The 25698-nt window shown below is 47.5% G+C and overlaps 1 protein-coding gene across 2 annotated transcripts in view; it reads right to left on the minus strand.

The window, feature by feature from the left end:
* The window catches only part of LOC144098645 (sodium- and chloride-dependent GABA transporter 1-like), a 44331-nt gene extending 26831 nt beyond the window's left edge, over window positions 1-17500 (minus strand). The window contains exon 1 of one of the 2 annotated variants that reach the window (XM_077631445.1): window positions 17108-17500. The gene's annotated coding sequence lies outside the window, so the exon portion shown is untranslated. Of the gene's footprint in view, window positions 1-8156; window positions 8478-17107 lie in introns of those variants that run through there. The other variant, XM_077631446.1, reaches the window with a different exon arrangement.
* Between the last annotated feature and the right edge of the window lie 8198 nt (window positions 17501-25698).

The following is a 25698-nucleotide window of genomic DNA, read 5'->3' on the forward strand; positions in this document are numbered from 1 at the left end:
CCTCGACCTTGCACTGCACTGTACGGGCCTCGTCCACACTTACACGCAAATCCACCGGCCGGGACAAACAACACCACCCATTTCGCTTTTTTTTTTCCTGATCCGCCGACGAGAGCTGGAAGCACGTTGTGTAAGCGCGAACAACGTTACGCGGCCGTACAAGGAGTCCTCGCATAAACAAGCTCTTCAAACATAGTTCGGTGACGTAGACAAGGGGCTCTTTTTTTTTAGTGGTCCGTAATCAATCATAATACCCCCGTCTTTCGAGGGTACGGTGACGTCAGACGCGCGATATATTGGCACAGCTTCCTTGCTAAGCGGCAAAACGTACCTGTCTAATGACGCAGTATAACTGCGAGCGTTGCCGTAGCGCGTCACGAAGGGAGTGTCCCCCCCCTCCCCCCCCCCCCCCCCCGCCCACCCGGTAACAATAGTTTTTTTTTTTTTAAATTAAGCTCAGCTCGTTCCGGTACGGTTAAAACTCATAATAGAGAGATTTAGCATGCCGGAGACTCTTACTAGCGGAGACGTATACCAGTTTTACGTACCGAAGCACCGCATGTGCGATGGCAATCGTGTTTCTGCGTAGCGACTGCGCGTGCGCCACAGTCGTACTAATACGTCTCCGTTATGCTAAATTTCTTTATTATATCCGGTTATTTTACCTAGAGATGAGTATGAAGGAGTGGTGTCTTTCTACAGCAATCGCAATCGACCATTGCAGTAACGAGCTAAAGCACGGTATCTTCCAGACAACAAAGGAGCGCCTTCGGCCTTTTCCTGCCTCGCGTCGTCACTCTTATCAGAGGAATCGCTCAGACTGAAGTGCACGCCTGTCAGAAGCGTCAGTGCTGAACGGACAGCAGTTGTGCGACGCATATTCAAAGTCCGCAGGCAACCAGTGCGTTCGTACTGATCTTGTCAATCATCTACGGCCTGGCCCGAGGGCTATAATAACGACGGTTTACGGGGGCTTAACGTCCAAAGCGACTCAGGATATGAGGGACGCCGCAGCGAAGGGCTAAGTCTGGTACGAAAGTGGCTATTGCAATCCGGCTTATCTTAAATCTCATTCGAACTCAAGCCCACCTCGTACGTCATATCTGTACAAATTGCGCTGATTTATCCAGCATCTTCCAAATTGCTACATTGTAAAGGTGCGCAAAAAAAAAAAACACGCCGCGATAGTGTCACTGTCCTCTGCGCTTTGAATTAAAAAGTAAAAGCAAACAAAAAGTACTGTACTGCAACTCAGCTGCATAACTGCGCAGGATGATGCCACTTTTGCTTTCCTGAGGAGGTCAATGTTGATTATTTTGTCACGACGCTTCCCCGACGTGTTCTCACTCACGACTATCAACAACTCTTCAGCATCCTTGTGCAAATGCACTGGCTTTAGACTTTTTAAATGGCATGCTCGCACTTAAAAAGAAAAAAAAAACAAGATATCAGCCGCGACAACAGCCTACATAAGGAAAGATGCCTGAGGTGACGGAAAAAAACAGAATATGTATAGTAAAGCTAAAAGTCACGCCTTGTGAAAGGAAACAATAAAAGCTGGGTTGTATATAGTTATCATTGTTAGTACTTTTGCCCTGAGATGGCACAAGGAATATGCCTAGCCCGAAAGCCCGCTGCAAAGACAGAGGTTCTTTCCCACGCCATCCAGCTCTGAAACACTGTTCTACACTGTTTTTTTTAATCAATAGCTGCAGTAATGTCCGCATAATGCCTGCAATAACACACATCGCGTATTTCGCCTGATCACCGTCTTATGAGTCACTGCAAGGGAGATTGAACCCCGCCCAGCAATAAATCTAACCGGCACTACAAACTCCATTTGCGAACCGAGCGTGCCGCAAAAGCTGGCAGCAGATTCCGCCATTCACGTTACCTCACCTTCCGCGCTTTGAGGGGCAGAAAGCGGTCGTAAACAAGAACGAAATGACTGGGGCGCCTGGGTAGGGCAGTAAATTTCGATGGTGGAAAATTCCGCTCAGGCATTTTGAAACCCGGCGTGTTAGCAATGCAGCGATCTGTAACGGCCCAAGTTTATTGTTGCTTTTTTTTTACGTTTTCGCGGATGAAGCTGAATAGGTTGAAGATGAGCGAAAAAGTGCTGTGATATAGCAGGAAAATTAAAACAATAAGCTGCTGCCGCTTGCTCATGCGTATTGACGATAATACAATATGCATAAACCGCTGCATGTGTCTAACCATCTTGGCTAATATTGCGAATTGCTTAGCCAAGTAACTTTAGCAAAAAAATGTAGTGGAATAAATTTCCAAGCCTTGCTGGGTAATTAAGCGCACATACTATACGGTTTAGCTTATCACCTTGAAAGCCGGCTTGAGGACAGATCGCGAGTAATACTCAGCGGCGTTGATTCCAGCACTTCGCTCTCAGCTAACCACACCTTCGAGGTGTTCTTACTTGTGGAACATTCCTGCAATGCGAAGCATGGCTTCACGATGTATTTCTCCACTAATATGTATACAAGGTAACAACTTCTATCTTATTCGCAAGGCTCGTGCGAATGCATGGCATTTCAGAACAAAAATTGCATTTGTAAAAAAAAAAAGAAGCGTTTGAGAGAAAATAGGAGCACGTACAACCAGAGAAAAAGCGCTACAGGTTACTTCACCCCAGGCATATACTCCCCTTGATATACTCCCCTTGGGAGTATATCAGCTTTATGCACCGTGATGGGATTGAAGCCGGTGACCGCGCGTTGAGCAAGCTCGGCTGTGGCCAATAAAAATGACGCAGGCTGCCTATGAAGAGTTATGATGTCGTCCTCAAGGACGCCGACCGGGGGATTTTCTCAGCCTTGGCTCCTCATCATCGACAGCGGAGCGCGGTTTCGCAATTCACAGACGCGGCCGGTCTGCCAGGGAACGGTGCTCACAGGAAAACCCGTCAATCACTGTAAGGAGCACAGATAAGTGAGGGACGGGTTCGTTTTCCTCTTTACACAGTTAAACCAACCGACCAACCAAAACGGGCAAAAATGAGTGCGACTGCTTGCAGGCGCGCTTAAACCAATATCGAAAACAAAAAATAAGAAATGAAAGAGCAAAGGAACGTCACTTTTATCGATCCAATCGAAGGCATCCACTCAACGAATTCGGTGTTTCGAAACCGACAGAGTTCGTGGGCCGTCGCTCTCTGCTGCTGCCAGAGCGAATCAGACAATGGCCTTTGGGTCACCTTATGCTCTCCGGGTTAATGACCTCGACGCTTAAAGGCAGTTGCGTCAGGTACCTTCAAATACCTTCAATCAGGTAATCGCGCGATGTACGAGGAGCTATCAGAAATAGAGAGACGAAACCCAGCGTGCACACTCAGGCCTTCCAAAGCGTGGAAAAATGTGGGAGCAACATGTACCTTTATAAGAGAGAGGAAGGGGGGATTAAAGAAGGATCAAATTTTAATTCGGCCTAAAAGCGGTTGCTAAATTGATGTCTTCGGAATGGCTCTGGTTGCGAGATAACAGCTGGGGGCTTTCCAAGCATACTGCACAGGAAAAACCTTTTGTCCCATTTACAGGGTTCTTCATTTTGACAGTTAACCGTCTCTCCCTGTCCACTAAGGCTATCACGCGGCTAAGAGCAAGGTAGCAAGCCTGCCCCCATGAAAGCTAATAAAACCCCCTACGTCATGTCCGCTGCTGGACGAAAATTCGGAAACGTCATCAAATATTCAAAACGCGCTATCGAGCACGCAATGTTCTACCTGAGCTCTACGGCACACTAGTTGACTCCTTTCGACGTGCTTCGAGCATATTCGCGGGAAATTCAAGCGAAAGTGGCCATTTCGGCGCTGTGCGCGTTTGAATATATACGTGACGCTACAATAACGGGAGATGCAATTTTTGGCGTTCGGAAACCATCGAAATCGTCAAGCTTAAACCCCTCCTAAATGTGTTTTAAAGAAAGCAGACCAACCCTCACGAACACGTGGATATTTACTTGAGGCATCATCCAAACGGGTTTGAGAGTTTCCACTGTTATGCAAAAAAAAAGGTGGGTGGGGGCGGGGGGGATGAAAGCATGCGCAAATTTTGAAGGTAGTCACGGACTCTTTGGGCCGTTAGCACAAAGTAGGAAGTACAGTCGGAGACGAAAGTCTCTGGACCACGTGCTCCGTAAACGAAGCCTGTAGCTCTATTATTAGCCGCTGGCTGGAAGCCAAAGTTGCGGAGCTGAATGAATGGGATTTTGACTTTAACCTCCACGAGTGTGGTCTTCAGCTGGCGGCTAATAATAGAGCTACCAGCTTCGTTGACGAAGCACGCGGCCCAGAGGCTTTTGTCCCCGACTGTACTTGATGAACATGCCGTTGGTGCGCTCCCGTGTGAACCCAAGAAACCAGCATGGAGAGAGTGAGAAATTTTCAAAACGCCGAAGCTTGCTGCGCAATACTTTGACCGCACCTGTACACGTAATGTAGACCGTAAATTGTTCGCGCCGGCAGGCTCGTGAATTACAAGTAGAGCATCCGCGTAGGCTGACATCGTCAGACCACATTATGGCTGTCTCTTAATTGGCATCACTAGCACAACCTCAGTTCTTGACGTCTGCTTTCAGATATGGCGAGTCTGAAAGAGGAAGTCAGGATTAGAACGACTGGCACGGACAAGCGTGATTAGAGAGATGTGTGAAAGATAAAAGAATAAATGCCGTCCTGGAGGTCATCCAAGAACAGAAAAAATTCTACGCGTTTTAGCTAAAAAGCAACGGTTGCCAGAAACACTCCAAGTATGCGGCGATCACAGCAGCCGTTTCTTAAGAGTCCAGCAGTTATTGTTCTCCGAGCGCACCGTCCTTGTGTTGCACATGCGTGCTGAGAATTTCGAAAGAGGCGCCTTCAATTGTGAGAAGGCACGAGGATTGAGGTCTTTGCACGTCTTTTCGTGAGACCGCACTGAGGGCTGTGTGAGACTCCCGTCCCCTCAAGAGCTCTTAGTGATAAGGAAAGAGTTTCTCAGGAAAGTACGGATGGGCGCAGCCTTAATGTCATCTGCTAACAACACGACACGAATTCTGGCATGGGTATTGCGAGACACGGCTAACTTCGTTTGACCAAGGGCACTGATGCGTCTGTTCGTTAGTAAGACGATGCGGTCAGCATAAAGCTTGCAGCCTGCTCAAACTGCACATTACACCTCTTTAGGGAGTGTTGTCATGTTGGTTTTTGAATCTTTTTGACATCTAATGGTCACTTTCGGCGCAGCCATCATTTGTGGCATGTTCAAAACAGAAGCAAAGCGGTTAGTCGGAAGCCTGACTCGAGGCTCAGGGCCGTGAACAGTATCTAAGTGTAGCTTCGGTGGAACAACTGCTGTAAGATTCCGCAAGGCTAACCCCATCAGTAGCTGCAACAACCTCAACCTCAGCGACGATAGTGACACTAAAGGGTTCGAGAAAAGCTGGCATAGTCAGCTGTGAACGAAAATTTGTTTGACTGCGCTTCTACGCGAAGTCTTCGCGGAATCATTAACGTTTCTCAACAGCGTATGCGGTCACCGGTCGCAAAGCTTGTTTCTTGTTCGCAGAAAAAAGGTTTTGAATTTTTATCCCAAATTAAGAAGCTGCACAGTGCATTCTCTTTCTAGGAGGGTGTCGTTATCATAGCTCAGAATAATCTCAGGATTATCGCAGTTTATGACAGCATATCACAACCGATTGCTTTGCTCGCTAGTGATCACGCGTTCCTCTATGGCTGCACGGGAGAATTGAGGAAAAGAAAGAAAACAGGGAAAAGAATATCGCCCTACAGACACCGCCTCGCTCGAGGTGGACACCTGAGCTGCACTTAAAGGCGCAAAGAAAAAAAGCTAAAAAAAGAGATGCAGCGAATGACAGGGTCGATGGGATTCTAAGAAAAACAGAGAAGCCGGCAAGGAGAAACAACTGAGAAAAAGGGTTGCAAGCGCGCAGAGAAAACAAGCCTCCCCTTATAAACACGCAACAGGAAACCAGCGCAGGGGAGACCCCGCAGTTCGTTACGTAAAGCGACCTTCCCACGCGAGTCCGCTGGTGGCTCGTCTTGTCAATCTCGGGCTCATTCAGGAGCCTTCAACGCGACGCCTATCACGGCCTTTTTGCGAGCGCTTTCACGACGCTCGGGCAGCGGCGGTTGTTTAGGGCGTATGGCGCGTAATTGAGATGTTTTAATAATAATTAATAATTGGTTTTTTGGGGAAAGGAAATGGCGCAGTATCTGTCTCATATATCGTTGGACACCTGAACCGCGCCGTAAGAGAAGGGATAAGAGAGGGAGTGAAAGAAGAAAGGAAGAATTAGGTGCCGTAGTGGAGGGCTCCGGAATAATTTCGACCACCTGGGGATCTTTAACGTGCACTGACATCGCACAGCACACGGGCGCCTTAGCGTTTTTCCTCCATGAAAACGCAGCCGCCGCGGTCGGGTTCGAATGAGATGTTTTGCAAACGCGCGATCAGTGTTAGCGCCGCCGGGGGCGCTGTATAGCCGTGCGCGTCGACAAGGAGAACGCCGAGCGACGCTTCGTGATGCAAGCGGGCGCGCGAGCAATGACCAATTGACGGTCGCCTCCTAGCGGGATTGGAAGAAGAATAGCGAGAGGAAATTGGGGGACGACCCGATCCGCGGCTTCTCGGATTGTGCCGCCGCGCGCCGACTGAAAGCTGACGCCGGCCGAGCACTGAGGAGCGGAGAGTCGTTTCGTTTCGTAACATTCGGTACGCGCGTTGCGCATCTATTTCCCCCCCCCCCCCCATTTCTTTCCCTACTGAAAGCAACCGAGGGGAGGAGGTTCAAGGAAAGTGGGCGTGAGCGTCGATACAGGCGGCAAGATGGGGCTGGCCTAGAAGACGCGAAGCGGAGCACGAAATTGAGACGATTGGAGGCGGCCGGAGGCTGCCATGTTCTTTGGCAGGGGCTAGATTGTGACGGACGGCCAGACGGCGTCTGCTAGGCTGATGTCTAGCATAAACACTTGCGCAACATTTCGGAGATTCTAGAAACACTCTCAGAGTGAAATTCCCGATCCTGTTAAGCACGCTGTTTTCTCATCAGGAGACGCTAATAACTACCTTTTCTTTGTCTGCTATCTCAAGGGAATTACACAATCGAGACGAGCGGAGTGTTGGTAAGGCTTAAGTTCGATTTCTCGCGCTTAGCCGACAATACTCTGTGCGAGGTAAAACACTTTTACAAAAAAACACATATATCCTTTGGCACGCGACAAGGCACATTGCGTGGCCTGCTCTGTTACTCAGGGACATTTCGTGTCCGGAGCACTAAACTAGGCACATTATTCAGCGCACAGTAAACCAAGACGCAGGAGCTTAGAACACAAATTGTGAAGCGCGCAATGTAAGATTTCACTTTTTTTTTTTCGCTTTTCAAACATGCCGCTGTCTCTTTTAGCGCCGTTGTATCGTTATTTTACTCGCTAGTTCAACAGTAGCTTTACGTGTGGGTGCGATGACATAACATGGCGTCGTGCTGCCATAAATGTCAAGCTAGCATTTCTCTGAAGACAACTGTGGTGCAGGGAACGACAGCGATTATGCACTTGACGAGAGGGACGGCATAACAGCGTTATCAATTGAAGTCGAGCGAGAAATCTGCACACGCAAGTGATTCCTTTGAAAGCCGTTTCGAGGAAAAAGGGTTACGTAAGATGCAGCCTACTAGCAGCAGCTGGGCCGTGGGCGCGGAATGGCACTGGCAACCTTTAATACATGCGTCTCATGCTACAGGCGAATGCTGTTTTTTTTTATCGCTGAAATTTGCGCTAAGTTGTTTGAACGAGCGTTTCGACACTTCAAGCTGTGGCCGTTTTGCGCCGAAGCCCCACATTATGTCGCGGTGCGAACGACATAAGTAAGCACAGTATAGCTAGGGATAGTTTTTTTTTTTCTTGCGCTATAACGCAGTCACGCAGGGTTTTCCGAGACAAACACGCCAGCGGCCCCAACATCTGACGCCAGCAGTGGCGGATAAAAAGTAGCGCGCCAAAACATTGTCGCGCCGTGATAACTTCAAGAGCGCCACAGCCGGGTCCGTATCGCGACGAAGTCTACCTGGTCTTGAGTAACCCTTGTGTTTACAAAGAGCCGAGAAAGAAAAATAAAGGAAAAAAAATTCTCGGAGCCACACTTCACCTTTGGCTTCTCCGCAAGACAGGAGATCAGTGCCGTGAAGCGATAATGCCGTGGCGACTCCACGACGTCTCTTCTTCCGATTGGTCGGCTTGGCTCCGAAGGGGTCCCGCCGCCAATCTCAGCCAATGGCAGGCACCGCGCCCGGTCGGCGGCAGAGATGCGACCTTTCGAACCTCGGTGTGTTGCCAGTGCCCGAATGCGACTATGTGCGACAAAGACCCGGGGTGATATGGGCTGCGTGTCGCATCACGTGTACGCAATAAAAGACGGCCACTCTAGACGCGATCGATTGCACGGCCCGCAGGGGCGATTCCAGGGCTGCTGTCTGCGCCAGTGAGTGTTTCCGCTGGCTCCATTCCAGGGTGCAAAGGGAATGCCGTCATTGGTTACGAATGGGTGGCGTTGCAACGGCGGCCGATATGCGGCTGTAGAGAGCACCCCTTTCCCTTACCCCCCCCCCCCCCCCTCCGCAACCCACTTGGTGAGCGACCGCGATCGTAAATGGCACGTGCTTGAGTGGCCAGTGTCGAATAAGAGCGGCACCTTTTATCTCGGCACGAGGATTCTACCGTAAACATTGCGTGAAACGGCGTGAACAGCGCGTGCGATTCGTTGTATCTTGCCCACGGCGCAGGTTGTGACCCGGCGTAGGGAAAGTAAACAAAGTTCCCAGACTTTCCTTCTTTCTTCCAGAGAGATGAGAGCGCGCGAAAGTGAAGACTCCCCAATTCAGGTTTAGCTTTAAAAGAAAGAAAAAAATTACGGGCGGTTTAGCATTGCTAACCTCGAAATTTTGCTCGAAAGCAGGTTTTTTAAGGTGCACACCTCCACGTACCTGAAAGCGCGATTGAAATCGCCTTCCCTTCCCTTCCCTTTCCTTTCCTTCTGTGGAGCCTTCTGGACTGCCTGCACAACACATGGCATACATCTCACTTCCGCTACCGCAACATGCTTGTCGCCACCTAATCCCCTACCAATCCAGACAGTGGTCATCAAGGAGGTGGTCATAGGCATTTCAAAAGGAGGGATCCAGTGAACTAATTTTCACTCGATGATCTATACAGCCGGGATGAAACAAATAACGCTGTTTAAGACTTGCAATGAGAAGCGCAATGCCGCGATTTCTCTGAAGTATAGCCGCAAGAAGACTTTAGCCCTTGTGTCAATTAATTAAGCTGCGCGAACTTCGGACACACGTCTTCTGGGGAAAACCGAAGCGTGTGTGAGGCTATGGAAGGAGAGTGTAGTTTTCCGGTCGCGTAGAGTCACGTGATGTATCAACTTGATCAGATGTTCCTCTATCGTGTCCTTATTATTGTGACGACGAATGCCGTACTGCCATGACGTCACTTCAACAACGCGCTCTTATGGCCAATTTTGAAAGGACAATAAGGGCTGCACTCTGAACATGAATACGCCTACATAGGAGTAGAAAGGGAGTGAGCTACCGTCTATCAAACTCTCTTTTGTAAAAGTGAGTGCGCTATGGACAGCTTACTCTCTTTCTCCTCCTTTCGTGTTTATAGTGCGGGTACAAGGTAAACAAACACCTTCAAGCGTTTTCTTTTTAATTTTGAATAAGGATTTCCATAGGATCAAAGATTACCATGTATGGCATAGAGGATTTATGAGCAGGCTTCTACAACTTATGCAGTCAATTAACTGAAGCTCGTTTGTAGGCTAGTTCCTTCCTAATCTTTGGAGAAGTGAACACGGCGGACAATAATAATAATAATAATAATAATAATAATAATAATAATAATAATAATAATAATAATAATAATAATAATAATAATAATAATTGGTTTTTGTGGAAAGGAAATGGCGCAGTATCTGTCTCATATATCGGCGGACACCTGAACCGCGCCGTAAGGGAAGGGATAAAGGAGGGAGTGAAAGAAGAAAGGAAGAGAGTGGTGCCGTAGTGGAGGGCTCAGGAATAATTTCGACCACCAGGGGATCTTTAACGTGCACTGACATCGCACAGCACACGGGCGCCTTAGCGTTTTTCCTCCATAAAAACGCAGCCGCCGCGGTCGGGTTCGAGCCCGGGAACTCCGGATCAGTTGTCGAGCGCCTTAACCACTGAGCCACCGCGGCGGGGCCGGCGGACAAGCAGGAACTTCGCACAGACACTTAAGGGAGGACACATGCACAATATGCGCCGACTAACAGACGTTTCCTGCAAACGCCGTTTCAAGAACATGCGGACAAAACAACGAAGGAACGCGAAAGCCGGAATGCTATTGTCTGATGGCACGTGACATAATCCTTTCAACTCTTTAACCAAGTGCAAACAGCTGTCAACCTGCGCATGTCATCTGGGTCTCTTTTTCGGCGTGTGCTTCAAACGTCCAATTTCTCAGCGCTGTCTTTCTCGCTGCGTTACTTTGATTGGCCCTTAAAGCAGTGATGCAGGACCAACGGGAGAGCTGGGTACTGTGCGACGGACCGTGCTGCGGCCCATCCATGCCCTAACAAAAATGGTCTATAGACAGTCGATAGACTTCTTATAGACTCTCTTGCCTTCCTATTGATATTTCGTTTTGTCTATTCATAGTCTATGGCCATAAATCTATGGATTATCTATAGACTATAGGATTTGTATTGCCTATAGACTGTTCTCTAAGGTTTGTCTAAAGAGTCTATAGACGGAAGTCTGTAGACAGTCTATAAAACGTCTAAATAAATTTTTGTAAGGGCAGACTCCGGTTAGGTTAGGTTTAGGCAAGGCTAATGCCAAATACAAGGTAACTGCCGAATCACACCGTATCGAGCAAATTACGGAGACCAACTCGTATTTCCCATCGCATGGCATAGCTTGTCAGCCTCTGTCAAGGAAGCCTGGCTTCTATATATTAGCTGCGATAACCTTTCTTGCAATTCATATTAAGTAAAACATAAAAAAGCGCTAATTTCATCTATTGGAATTAAATCATTAATGTATTGCTCGCCTGCGGATGACTCAGGTGGAAGTAACGAAGCCGCTGATGTCTCTATGGACTAAGATACCTCTGATACGTTAAGTTGGCATATATGTGGAATCTAATAGAGACAGCATCGATTAATAACCTTAACAAAAATAGCCTTGCACTCTCTGATGCACACTAACAGCGCATAAGGAACGAAAACAGGATAAAAAGACTTTACCTTCGCCATAGTAAATCTATTGTCGTCCCTGCTGATCGCGTGATTGTTTTCTCGGTACTTTGACATGCAAGGGAAGCTTCGTAAAGCGAAATCTATGCGATGAAATGAAGCGATGTGAAAGACCTTTAAGAAAATGCGAGCGTTTTCAGCTATTCAAGTATTTTCTGTCCAAAGGAGCTAGCTAGTTCGAACGTTTGCTGCTGACTTGGGCTCCCCTGGAGACCCAGGAGGCGCTCATCACCAAGCCACCGAGTCAGCCCGTGGCCGCTAGGGTCTTGGGCAGAGGAGGCCGCCCAACCCGCTCACTCCAATCGCCTACTTCCGGATCTGATAAATCTTTACTCCTTCCTTCTTTGAAGCTCACGTACGCTGTCTTACCTTGCAGCGTATCTTAATGCCAAAGCATTAGACGGCCCATCGACAAGAAAACAGCATGCTGGCTTACAAAACTCGCCCCGCCGCGGTGGCTCAGTGGTTAGGGCGCTCGACTACTGATCCGGAGCTCCCGGGTTCGAACCCGACCGCGGCGGCTGCGTTTTTATGGAGGAAAAACGCTCAGGCGCCCGTGTGCTGTGCGATGTCAGTGCACGTTAAAGATCCCCAGGTGGTCGAAATTATGCCGGAGCCCTCCACTATGGCACCTCTCTCTTCCTTTCTTCTTTCACTCCCTCCTTTATCCCTTCCCTTATGGCGTGGTTCAGGTGTCCAACGATATATGAGACAGATACTGCGCCATTTCCTTTCTCCCCAAACCAATTATTATTATTATTATTATTATTATTATTATTATTATTATTATTATTATTATTATTATTATTATCATTATTATTACAAAGCTCGCGATTGGTCGAAACAGTGTGACGTCATCAAAGGCGGGAAAAATACTGTTAAACTGCATAAGAGTCAGGAGCAGTATTTACAACTGCACAAACTGCAAAGGAATTGAAATATCATTCGAATAGAACTTAAATCGAATTTAAACAGGACTGGAATATAATTGGAATGAAATTGCAATACTTTCCCATTACTCCCACGTAAGTTAGTGAAGTGCGCCTGCTAATTTTTGAGTAAAACTTGTTGCCCGATTAGCTGGTGTATATCTCTAGGCACTAGCTTTTACCTGAAGTGCTCAATATGTTAGAAGTGGGAGGTAACGCGTCGTATCACAACATGCCAGCGCTCCATTCACGTGCGTTGTGAGTGCATGCGTCGTTAGCTCGTGATAACGCGGAGTTGGAACAACAGTGACGATAAGACATCTCACGCGGTGAATGAAACGCACGCGAGAAGAAACTCGAGTGCAAGCGTTAAGGGTGCAGCTTGTCCATTGTTCACGTTGTGTCAGAACAGGTGGATTTTGTGCAGTTTTTTATATAAGCGTACAGGAGAAAAGATGCTGGTGTATGTGGGGAGAAGGGAGCTTGTGTGCTTTTGTTGTGAAACGTAATTGCGCCTTAGGCATCAACGCGGCTGATAAACGAACGCGTCCAGCAAATGTTGCTTTGTTTCAACATACCACTGCTACTACTCCTTTTCTCTTTCTGCTGTTGTTGTTGCCTCAAAACTCCACTTTTCCCGCTGTCAGGCCACTTTCAGCAAAATGCAGATGTCGGTGGCTGAGTGGCTATGGCGCTCGGCTGCCGGCCCGAAAAGACGCGGGTTCGATCCCGGCCGCGGCGGTCGAATTTCGATGGAGGCGAAATTCTAGAGGCCCGTGTACTGTGCGATGTCAGTGCACGTAAAAGAACCCCAGGCGGTCGAAATTTCCGGAGCCCTTCACTACGGCGTCCCTCATAGCCTGAGTCGCTTTGGGACGTTAAACCCCACAAACCACAAAATGCAGATGTGGGGGCCCAAAAGAAAAGCAAAACATGAGGCGGCGGTTACTGACGCGTCGTGAATTTTTTCAGCCTGACTGCTGCCGCGTTCCCAGCCCTAGCTGGATGAACCGCAGAGAAAACTCGCTCAGCGAACCGCGTGGGATTCTAACGGCGGGACATAAACACGTACAGCGGCCTCATCACTGCAGCGCAGTTTTAAGAGGAGAGAAGGTGACGTGGGAGGGGAGAGGGAGGGAGTAAGCCGCATGGTATTTGCCCCGTTCGCAGTGCATCGCATCAGAAAAACAAACTGAACAAACGTCGTTCAAACCCTCTACCTTTTGTACCTCTTTATTTTGGTGCGGACGTTACTGCTCCTAAAGCAACGGAAGGGAAAGACAGAGAGAGGGAGAGAAAGAAAGAGAGAGAGAGAAAGAAAGAAAGAGAGAGAGAGAGAGAAAAGGACGGGCTGAAAACCGCCGCTTAAATTGATTTTTCTCTTGTCCACTGTGCCCCGCCGCGGTGGCTCAGTGGTTAGGGCGCTCGACTACTGATCCGGAGTTCCCGGGTTCGAACCCGACCGCGGCGGCTGCGTTTTTATGGAGGAAAAACGTTAAGGCGCCCGTGTGCTGTGCGATGTCAGTGCACGTTAAAGATCCCCAGGTGGTCGAAATTATGCCGGAGCCCTCCACTACGGCAGCTATTCTTCCTTTCTTCTTTCACTCCCTCCTTTATCCCTTCCCTTACGGCGCGGTTCAGGTGTCCAAAGATATATGAGACAGATACTGCGCCATTTCCTTTCCCCAAAAAAACCAATTATTATTATTATTGTCCACTGCTGACGCCTCGACAGCTTTTCCGTACAGCAGTGTGTATACCTGTGCATTCTGTCCGACATCAGTGCAGCTTGTCATGGCAGCAGCTGTGTTGTTGTCGACGAAAACGAAGTTTAAGCTTCTCGAGACGTTCGTGATCACCTGCACCCTTATCTTCTGATTATTGCGACGGTTACAAAAAAAAATTAATGCCGTGGGTTTACCGGGGTTCATGAGCAAACACCTCTTCTTCGCGGTTTCATTACTACAGAATAACTTCAATTTGGGCTCGTTGGTGCATGTAGCTTTGAAAGAGGTGAGCGGAAACAAAACATTAATACCACAGAGTTCATTGTTGTTGACCCATGCGGTACTTGTGCGGCGTGCCAGCACGAGCCACGGTCGTGAAATCGATATGCTCTACTCGGCGATCTCAGAAAGGTAACTAAAGTATTCGATTGCACATTGCCTCGAAGACGCTGCCTGCTCGGTAAATTAAATTTTATTATCCACTTGTAATGCCTTATCTGAAAATCAAGAGGACGTGCATGGATAACCGATGTTCCTTTAGAGTTACTGACTGGATTACAAGATGAGGTAAATGTTGCAAGAAGCAGCAGACGGTCCGGTTACAGATGTGATGCAATTCTTTACGGGGATGGTCTGGCTGCAGCTGACGCAGTACAGGGTTACTTGAAAATAATTGGGGGCTTTGTCGTTCTAGTAGCTGGTCTAGACGCTGTCTGGTCTCCTACGTTAAACTCGGAGATCAAAAATGAGCTCGTTATAAAGACGTAAGTAGAGTACGCGAAGGACGTCGCTAAACGGCATCTTTTTTTTTTTCCTTTTCTGCTATGCGCCCAGGGCAAGAACAACTTCAGCGAGACTTGTCGCATTTTTGAACGTTCTATTCTGCGAGCGTGTATCGGCGTTTCGGTAACTTGCTCAACGATTAGTGTCACAGCGACAAACTTTCCCAGAAGAGAACAAAAAACAATTTTAAAATGCTGGTGAAGATTACTCATCCTTCTTACATAATATTCAGAACATCTGCTCAGCCTGAGTGACCAAGGTATCCTGTAGGTCGCTTAAGAGTTCTCACTAATTTTTGAACAGTGATTTCTTATCAAGACTGACAATTTTACTTCCGGACTTAGTGTCTAGGGCTTCCTTCTTTAGCTTTCAATTTATGCGTGCCACAGCAAGCTATTGTTTTCGCTTTATATTTATCTGTTGCGCAGCTTTCTTCTCTCCTCACCATCAACTTGGACATAACCGAAGCGGCTTAATGCTTGTTAACGCGCAGATGGAGAAAAGACGTATTAAACACACATCAGAAGGATCAACAGATGATACCACACCAGGCACATAGCCAGGATTTCTTTTCCGGGAGGGGTACGAGGTAATTTTTTCCTGTAGGGGGCAGGGGGAGAGGGGGGAGCTGGCCACCTCGGATCACCCCTTGGATACGTGCCTGCGTTGTATGCATTACTTTTGCATACGGCATATTAAATGGAAGGTTTCAAAAAAAAAGTTAAAATATCGAAAACATGCATTTATTGCGTTCAATGTTTTTTTCTTCGAGGACGGAGCGCATTCACGCCCCTGACATCACGTACATATATAGGTGCTTTACAGTTCGAAATTACACAGAAAGGGTTCAGCGTGCCTCGGGAAGCATTTCCCGCCAGCTATGACGTAATTCCCCGAAGAGCCACATGACCGGAAGTGACGGTCAAGAAAAGTATTTCGAGTAATTGCGCTCAGCTCAGCACAGAAGAGCCACTGGCATCCCACGAGTCTCCAATGACGTAATGTGTATTTTGGCAGCCGGCTTTTCTAATTTTAGAGCAGGCTTCTCACGCGTCAGTTCATTCACACGGCTCTTCAGTTTAAAAAAAAATCAAGATTAAATGAGCACGAAACTAGATTCGGCAAGAGTCTTTACCGCCTCTGATGTAACTTCCTTTTTTTTTTTCTGATGATCGGCGTTCCCAGAACACAGCGATAATTGGAAAATAAATTCCGCGGATTTTTAGCTTGCAGTGACACGGGAGTTATCACTGTTCGGTTTACCGTTAAGATACCTCCGTTTAGGAGGAACTGGAACGTAAGTGGATGAGAGTTGAATGCTCAGCGCTTCCTTGTCTAAATATATCAAGTACTGTACGATACATATCTGGCGCGTATCAAGGAAACGACCGAGAGAGCTTACACGCCTGACAATGTCGTCCAATTTTGACTATTCCCCGGTGACAGTTATCGTTATTCCACATGCCAATACAGGAGAAGGCGCTGGTTCTCACGACGACGTAGCCCACGCAATTCCGATTGGCACATTAAAGAGAGCGCCCTCTACCTTTTTCACACACCCACTACGCGTCAGACCCAGCGGCTTAAAGACCTTCCATATAGCCAGCAGGCGAACGCCGGAATTTTTTGATTATGACATACTAGGCCAGAGCGAAGCCATGGATACACCGCACGGGCAGTCCCTAGCACAGCTGTCACCATTAAAAACACATCTTCCTCACTACTATTGACGCAATCTCATTATCTCCTTTCTCTGAAAGTGCACGCGTGAACGAAATACAAATAACGTTGAGATGAGAGTTACTGTCGCGTCTTTAACAGAAGAGAGAATGCCGCTTATCAGAGGCGCATATTTCTTCAATAGTTAAAGATGCCTGCTGCTGTTGTACGTTTCAGATGAGCGGCTCTTTTCTCTCTACGCATAATTTATAACGCACACAGCTGCGACCCGGCATCGGAGACCCAGTACTCTCCTGTTTCCGTGATTGTGCATCGCACTACTTCGACGCAGTCATTGAGTGAAAAGAATAAGGAGTGCATTTAAATTACCCGAAGACGCGGGGAATACATATGGCGTTGAAAATGAACGTTATAGACAGTACTTCCTTGTACGGATATCACTACTACCAGCTATGCGAGGAAGCGAAGCTTTAGTGCTGCGCGGCTTCCTTTTACAAAGTTTGAGCACAAGCCAATACGTTAAGGAAAATTTCTTCTAGCTGAGCGAAGCTAAATCTGGTGAGCTGGAGGCCGCGTTAAAACGCGATGCAATAGGTGCCGTTTTTCAGTGCGAGGAGATAAGAGAAGCAGCTGAAAGAAGAGGCAGAAAAAAAGAGGAAAGCTCGTTTCTCACCCCGGCGTCTTGGTGTGGCGGTGACTTTAACCTGCGGGACTTGGATGCGGAAGATGCAGGAGGACGCGGCCTCTCCGGCTGTTGTCCGAGCCGCGATGTGGCGCCGGTTAGGGGTGGCGCAGGGGAGATGCCCCAATCTAGACAGGACAGGCAAGACACCTCGCGCACTGTAAAGGGGGGAGCTAGCTGGTGCTCGTCGCGGGTTCGACTCTCCCAGTGTACCAGCGAAGCCGACGCTGAGTGAGTGAAGAGCGGCGTCTTCGCGCAAGTTGAGTTTCCGCGCCCGAGAGAGCTCCCCCTCTTGCGTGTGGTTCCGCGCTTGCGCGATCTGCGGACGCTTTTGCGACGCGCCGGTCGGAACAGCGCGCCTTTCTTAGTCGCCGCGATCTGCGAGCTTTGGAAATTTCCACGCTCCGAACTCTCCAACTCCATTGGCCGCATCGACGCCGGCCCAGCCGCGCCCCCCATCGGACGCGCGGCGAAGCTCAGCTCCATGACGGCTGCCCGCTTCTCTCTTTCTCCTTCCCCTCCCACCGTCTCCGAGCTCTCCTCCTCGTTTCACCCCCCTTTGCATCCGACGGGCCTTCTCTGACATTTCTTACTTATTATTGCCAGACGTGTGCTTTATCCGCTGGCCGAGACCCAGACGGATCTGTTGTTTCGTTGTGTTCAACTGCCTTACATTTTCCGCGCTTTATATTTGCCTGCCGCCGTCGCCACCGCCTTTTCTTTTCTCTCTGCCGGCCTGGTGGTCTGGGGGCTGTTGCTTTTGTCTGCTGCGTCGCCTGCTTGCGCTCTTCCCTGGGTCTGACTGGGTGAGGCTGGCCATTCGCGGGGTAACGCAGGTTGCACACTTGAGAGCGCCGCTGGCCGCCTTCTCTGCTGTTGGATCATTTTGAGGCGTCTGTAGTTTGTTTCGGTCTGCCCAGGTCAAGGCTTCCTCTTCTTCTGAATAAAACTGACCATCGTTGTCCGAACTACGCCTGACGAAAATGAACCAGGAACGGAGGGGGATGTTAGAGCGGGTCGTGATTGATCAGTGGTGAGTGTCTACCAACGACAATCCATTATTACGCCCTAACAGTCTTGGGTACAGCTTCTGATTGGTTGGGCTAGCGCTAGCTATGAAGCGCTGATACCGTCATAGTTCTTATTACGTTGGAGGGCATAAAGACGAAGAGACGGCTTGAAGACACTTTCGATTTAGAATTTTGGTTTGTGCTTGTTGGTGATACATGGTGGAGTGAGACAGGACATCCTTTGTCATTTTCACACAAACGAACTGCGGGGTGTATATGTTGCATCAAGAGGCGCGCAGTACGGAAGAATGCTTTCGGAAAGTTTTTTTTTTTTTATGAGTGTAACTCGAGTGACGAGGGGAATGAAAACGCCACGCAACGATCACGAGTCGGCGACGCGCGACTCCGAACGAGGTGAAACCTGAGAATGAATTCAGGAATCCACTTCCCGGTACATAAGACTCGTGGCTCGGTCGTGTAATGCGATGGGTACTTTTCTCGTGTCTGAGTGTAGGACAATTTTCTGGTAGCAACAGAAAAGGGAGACAAGTACACAGTGCCTGTGGTGGGATAATTGTTTAACGTGATGCACGCAAAAGTGTTGAAAGGGATTCGTGCAACAGGCACCAGGAATAACAAGCGCTCTTGCAGATTATTTCTGCATACATTCACAGGACCGAAGTGTCATGTTGTTGTTGCTATTGTTGTTACCCTCATACAATGGCACATGCCCACATAGAGGGATTGGCCGAGAATTGGGGGGGCACAGAGAGTTTTTCAGGTAAATATTTCCTGGACGAAAATAAAATGAATGCTAAGGAAGGAAGAAGTAAACAAAAAGGAACAAGGAAATAACCCGCGTGTGCATCTAGCTTCTTCTTCCTCTTCTTCTTCCTCTTAAAACATTGACACTGCTGTTTCATCGTCATCATCATCAGCGCTGGGTTTTGACTGAGGTCAGCCGACAGAGGGCAGTGCGACCATAGAGTTTCTTACTATTAATTAGAGGCAAAGCTGGCGGCGCTACACCTGTACCTCCATGGGCGCGCAAAGCATCATGGGGCGATGAGCTACTTGGTGCAGAACAGTAGGTATTTCTCAGGAACACAGAGTGGCGTTACTGAGTTGTACCATTCCGTATCCACGGCGCGCTCCGCGCGCAGACGACTTCGGCGTAAAAGTAGCGCGCAAAAGTCATAGTAGCCAACACGCAACAGCACACGACGCCAATAAAAAGTTTTTGTTTTCTGAAATGCTGTGGAAAAACCGTTTAAAATGTTGAAGCGACAACATTTTTTTTTTCAAAAACATATTTCTTTTTAAAAGTGCGCCTGTTAAGCACGAAATATTGGCTTCTGTGGTCGGCAATGCTTGGCCAATAGGAGAGCAAGTCATCACTTATTTTGAGCAAACTTTGCATTTACAAGCTTTCCTGCTAGTTTGTTACGATTTGTAGACAGAATATTGAATGATAGGACATTCTTGATTATCGAACAACGTTTATTTTTTCATTATTTTTTGGCCAAACGTTGTAGTTCTGCAGTCGGTAGCTCTCCGCCCCATGATGCTTAAGCGCCCATGGTGGTACAGGTGGTCTCGAGGAAGCTCCATGCAAACTCCCGTAGGCGGGGCGCCAGCTTTCCCTCTAAATAATAGTAAGAAACTCTATGAGTGCGACCGACAGCGAGGCGAACGAGCAAGAAGCCATTTCCAAGGCCAGGGTGGTAGAAACAACAAAACGCCGCCTTGAAAATTGGAATATGCTCAAATGATAGGTGCTGGTGACGACACGGCGGGACAGACCCTGCCGTAGCGTCTCAAAGTTGGCTAGGACTTTGGTGTAAGGTCCGCCCGTTATAAAGGAATAAGCCCCAAAGTCAAATCCAATCCAAGACGCCCACTGCAAGGCAAATGACTCTACCATGTATATCCAATTAACTGTGTATTTTGCCATCTGCGGCCCCATATCCCCGCAAACTTCTTAATCTCATCCGCCCACCTAATCTTATGTGAACTATTTACCAACAGATAACATTATTTGAAAATTTGGTCAGTAGATACTTTGTTGGCTTGAACGTGCACTTGAAGAGAATTCTTCGAACAGCTTAGGTGCCAGAAGCTTAACATTTAACAAATATGACGCTAGAAATAACGTGCAAGATCTGTCTCAACAAAACTCGTGATGGTGGTGATAATGATCAATTTTAATGGCACAAGGGCAGCTTTGACCGAAGGTCACCGTGACGCAAGGAGTTTTTGTTACACAAACTGGAGTCAGAGAACAATTACCAAGCATTTACCACAGAGAAGCAGAGCACCAGGCCAAGGGAAAGCTTGTGCCAATTGCATCACCGGTGGGTACCCGGCGGCACTGGGGATCGAACCCTGCACCTTCCGCTTGCGAAGAGGACGCTCAGACCACTAGGCCGCAGCTGCAGTGACTGGTGGAACAGCAGGTGGCTGTTGAGCACTATGCTCAAATGAGACAGTTATGGTCGACCTAAAATCAAGGATGCATTGTTCGAACACATCACATAACCTTGGGCATGCTATATTAGGCCCGAGGCAGTGGTGCCTAGAGGGTTATATACAAAAAACAAAACAAGAGTGGTTGTGTCTTGAGCCTAGCCCGGATGTTTTTCTGAGGCACAGTTCAGAGCGCCAATCATTTGGTGTGTCGTGACAGCTGCGCAAGCGGTTTCTTGCGTACACGGTCGCAAGGAACGGAAACGATCCTCCGCTTTTTGCAAGACAGCAGTGACAGCTGTATGCGGAGGCTCTGTTGTGGTGCACCCACAGCTTTACACAGGGCTGCCGGTTCCGTAAGCAACAGATAAGGGATTTCTTACCACGACCAGCACGTGTATTAGTTACTCATTGCAGTGACATCATTAAAATTGCCAGTTCTTAAACTAACCACGTAAAATAATAGCGCAGGAAACAGGATGAAAAGAGACAGTCAACACGAGCCCTCGGCTCTCTTCGTCCTGTTGCTCTTCCGCTAAAATTTTGCGCCCAACTTAAACCTGTGGCAAACTAACCACTTGAGTGAAGGCTGTACTGCGGCAGAGAAGTCTGAAATCTAGCACAGCCTCATTAAATGGCTTTTTAACCCGCTCTAACTGCCTACCTCTGTTTTTGTTTAGTTTGCGGTGACGTGGCTTTCGTGAGCAAACATATGATGCAAGGGCGCAATCAACAGCCAGGTCACCACCACCTTGCTAGCACTGGTTCGCTGCCAGAAAGAGAAGAGCTCGTTCCTGCTCCCGCGTGGCATTTGCCTTAGATTCGCGCATATGTGATCCACAACGCTGTTATAACCATTTTTATTTTTTTTTTGAAAACAAGAGCAGCGGCATGTTGTCTTAAAGAACTGAAGCTGTAGCGCAGCCTGTAGAAGAAATAAAGCTGCTGTAGTATTAAACGAATTAGCGAGTAGCTGCGATGACTATCTCAGGTTTCTCCGAAAGTACAGGATTAACTTTAAAGATAGCTAAATATGTTACTTCAATAGCAAAATTTCCATGCTATTATATTTATTTTTATTCAACAGTGAAAAGAGGTACAAGGTAATTACATTCATTTGATTCGTGCTACCTGTGAGAGAGACGAGAAAACCGTTACTTAAATATAGCTGGCGAATATTTGTGTCGCTCTCAATGCCCATGCTAGTCAAATTATAGCTGAAACATTAATGCTCAATATTCTTTTTTCAAGCAGCGCCTATGTCGGTAACATTATTCGACTCTCATCTTTAGGCATGGTAGATCTTATTTATGCGGTTATTATTTGCACATGCCATCGTCAAACTTTCAGCGTGCGAACCACTTTCAGGCCAATTGGCCTTCGTTTTATGTAATCGTAGGCCTCTGGGATCGAGGAACTCTTTAGACGCATGGTTAAGCGCATTCAGGCACTTTAGTTTATGTGCTGCAAAGTTTGACTTGATTAGGCCAGTCGCGGCTTCTCTTTTTATGAAAAAAAAATAATCTGATTGCATTCCTTATAACGGAACCGAGCTTCTTCTTCGTCTTTACCTAATGGCGCCGTTAATTTCTTTGTATTTTGTATAAGGCCGCAGTCTTCGTTCAGCTAACATTTTTGGTTTTCATATATGGTCTGTTCTTAAAGGTGCACAAAATGGGAATCTTAACTCGTCTTTTTTACCGCGGGAACACAATCTACACGTTCCGGGCGTTGTTATAAACTTGGAATTATTGTCCTGTGCAGCCGATTTCCCTAATTTAAATCGGACTAAACGTCCCGTCTCCCGCTTTATTTTTTTTTCCTTTGAACTGAACGCTGAAGGTATGCGAAAAATCAACCAGCGCGTGGAATGCCTTTGAGCCAGTCTCGTGGCGGCTTAACTTTCGCCTTTATTTTTTTTTAGGTTTCTGCGAATAAACAGTTTAAGTCACTGCCAATCTAGTCGCAAATTAGGCCCACGGAAATAAAAATAAACATGGACTGTTTGATTTACGTATCACTCCGCCGATGGCAGAGCGGCAAGTCGCCACGGGACTCGCTGACGCGTTGGTTGACTCCTCCTACACTCAGCATTGAGTTAAAGAAGAAAAAAAGAGGGCGGGAGCCGGGACGTTTAACCAGATTTTAATTAGGGAAATCGGCCGCACATGACAATAACTCCCAGTTTCTAAGAACGCTGAGAACGTGTAGATCGAGTTGCTGTGGTAAAAAGACGAGTTAGATTCCTCTTTAGTGCACCTGCAACCTTTTCTGGGAACAAAGGTTCAATAAGAAAAAGTGTATTATTTGTAACTTCGCTGAAAAAATGGTTTAAGCGAATCGCAACGCCTTAACGCTTACAAGCTACGTCCGCCTAGATGTTACAATCGCCCGCGAAACGCATAGAGAATGAGCACCAAATGTTTTCTTGTAAACGCGACACGTGTTTCGCTGCGAAAATTTTCCACCACCTGTGAGCGTTTAGGACGCTGATAGAAATAGACGCCCTGGTCTGTCTTCCGCGGGCCGTCTGTTTTCACCGACGAAGACTAGTAACAAGAAATTAAAAGAACTGAAAGTGGGCAACTAGTAACTTCCTCTTTCTTTTTTTGTGTGTTCTGTGGGAGCATCACTGAGGCGTCATTTTGTCGAAAAATATACGGCTTGATCTCGCGTTCATTCGCACCGCGATGAATCAAGAGCACTTGGTCGCTCCGGCCATTCGCTTTTGCGAATCCTTTATGCACGGAACGTCGCGGTGAGCGAATGCTGTTACCTGGGGCTGTCAGTTCGCTCTTTTAATACCACACTGTCTTTCAATTTTCAAGGTAGGCATTGTTTCTAAACAATTGCAGTTCGTGTACCCCTAGTGAGGCAACATTGCCACATTGCCAATGCCTGAAATTTTGTTTTTGTTTTTTTTTATTACAGAAGCCTTCTGCAAGGGCTCTATAACGCCTGAAACCGAACATCATAGTTTATTACTTTGGATAATTTGCTTTTATTCCATGTCTCTGATTGCTCTTTGCAGTGTCTCTTTATGTGCTCAGCCTCGTCCCTATTTCATTAAAGCACGTGGGCGTTGTGCTCTACATGGCAGGTTCTGTCGGGTGTTGTTCACTGCTGCATTTCTACTGAAATAAAAGAAACGCGACACATTAGCTAAGCGGGCCCCAGTATAGAAAAGCCTCGCACAACACGTTCTCTATCAAGAATTTCTCTTTTCCATTAATCTTTCCCGCCTTGTCTTCGGCCATCCATACCACTGTCCTCTCCGAGTAGCTCACTCGTCCCCTTCAAGGTCGGGTTTGGCTTCTTGTGAGATGACGCATCACAATTTACTGTAAAATGTCAAGCTTCGTTTTATCAAGCTGTCGCGAATCGTAAAATGATTTCACTAAGCTGGGCTGCATTGCATTTTTTTTATTTCTGCAAACGTAAGGAATATTTCTATTTCGGGTATGAAGAACCGGAAATAAGAATAAACTGAGTTAAAGACTGGCTTGATGACGCGGCAAGAAAAAAACTTAATGTGGGAAACGTGGGAATACATGTGAATATGCGGGTTCTGCGGAGTTTCGCTTTTGTACACGCCTCGTCTCCCAAGGTACACAGTAGTCGTTATACACTGGCAGACCGCTTCAGAAGCACGTTTTAAAGGAAAAAGTAGAGACGGGAAACAAGCAAAACTCGAAATCTGCTACTCAAACAAACAAAACTGAATTTTGTTGCATTTTTGTTGCATACAGGAACACTAAACCCCATCTTCTCAAGCCCACTATCTTGCATCTACTATAAGTTAATAATAATAATTGGTTTTTTGGGGAAAGGAAATGGCGCAGTATCTGTCCCATATATCTTTGGACACCTGAACCGCGCCGTAAGGGAAGGGACAAAGGAGGGAGTGAAAGAAGAAAGGAAGAAAGAGGTGCCGTAGTGGAGGGCTCCGGAATAATTTCGACCACCTGGGGATCTTTAGCGTGCACTGACATCGCACAGCACACGGGCGCCTTAGCGTTTTTCCTCCATAAAAACGCAGCCGCCGCGGTCGGGTTCGAACCCGGGAACTCCGGATCAGTAGTCGAGCGCCCTAACCACTGAGCCACCGCGGCGGGGCTTATCAGTTAATAAGAACGGAAAACTGGGCGAGTTGGTAGGTATTCATGTTTAACGGCATGTCGGGCCTTCTTGTTCTCTGTCTTCATTTTTTTTTCGCAGTTAAACATGCATGAACTACTATCAGTGACCGCCGGAGCAGGCAGCTGGTTTCTGTGCGATACCGTTACTAACGCCTCATAGTAGCAGCTCCTACTACACAACAACTTACGAGTCAAGTGTCAAGGGCCCGGGTACCCGTGTACTGAACGCTTTTAACTGCAAGGTCTCCGTTTTCCAGGAACGCTATTACACGCCGGCGCTCGAAATTCATTGCAGCAATCAGTTGGACGCAACCAGACCTCTCGTCTTGCCTTCTGAACCCCGCAGTTCCAGCTATTCTAGTGGACTATGGAAACGAGAAGCGATAGCGGGATTAAGGGAGACGGATGGCGCGCCGCATTTGCGCGAAAGCCTCCTTGTAAGCGACGCACACGCGGATAGGGGTAGATTGAGAAAGCGTGAGCCCTTCATGCCGCATGTCTTGGTAAATTTCGCTGCTGGGTTGTGCTCCACTTGAACACCAAGCGGCACTGTGCAGTTGTTATCCTGAAGTCAAAAAATATTAGCAGAACCACGCTTCTGCTGTATGCCACACTTTCTTGCCAAGTTAATTTGAATCTGGAAAGCTGCATTTTTCTGTTATAGCAAGTACTGCTCGCAGTACTTGCTATAACTTGCTATATGGTTTCTTTCCTCCGAATAACCCAACTACAGCTCATCCTTGCAAAAATTTACATAGACTTTTTTCTATGAAGTCTATAGACTTTCGATAGACAAATCGTATCGTCTAGTCTATAGGCAATACGAATTCTATAGACAGTCTAAGACAATCTACAGATTTATGGCTATACACCTTTAGTAGACTTTTGTCCATAGGCAGTCTATAGACTATGAATAGACAAAAGGGAATACCTATAGGAAGGCGATAGAGTCTACACGAAGTCCATT

Source organism: Amblyomma americanum, chromosome 7 (genome assembly GCF_052857255.1).
Source record: "Amblyomma americanum isolate KBUSLIRL-KWMA chromosome 7, ASM5285725v1, whole genome shotgun sequence".
NCBI lineage: Eukaryota > Metazoa > Arthropoda > Arachnida > Ixodida > Ixodidae > Amblyomma > Amblyomma americanum.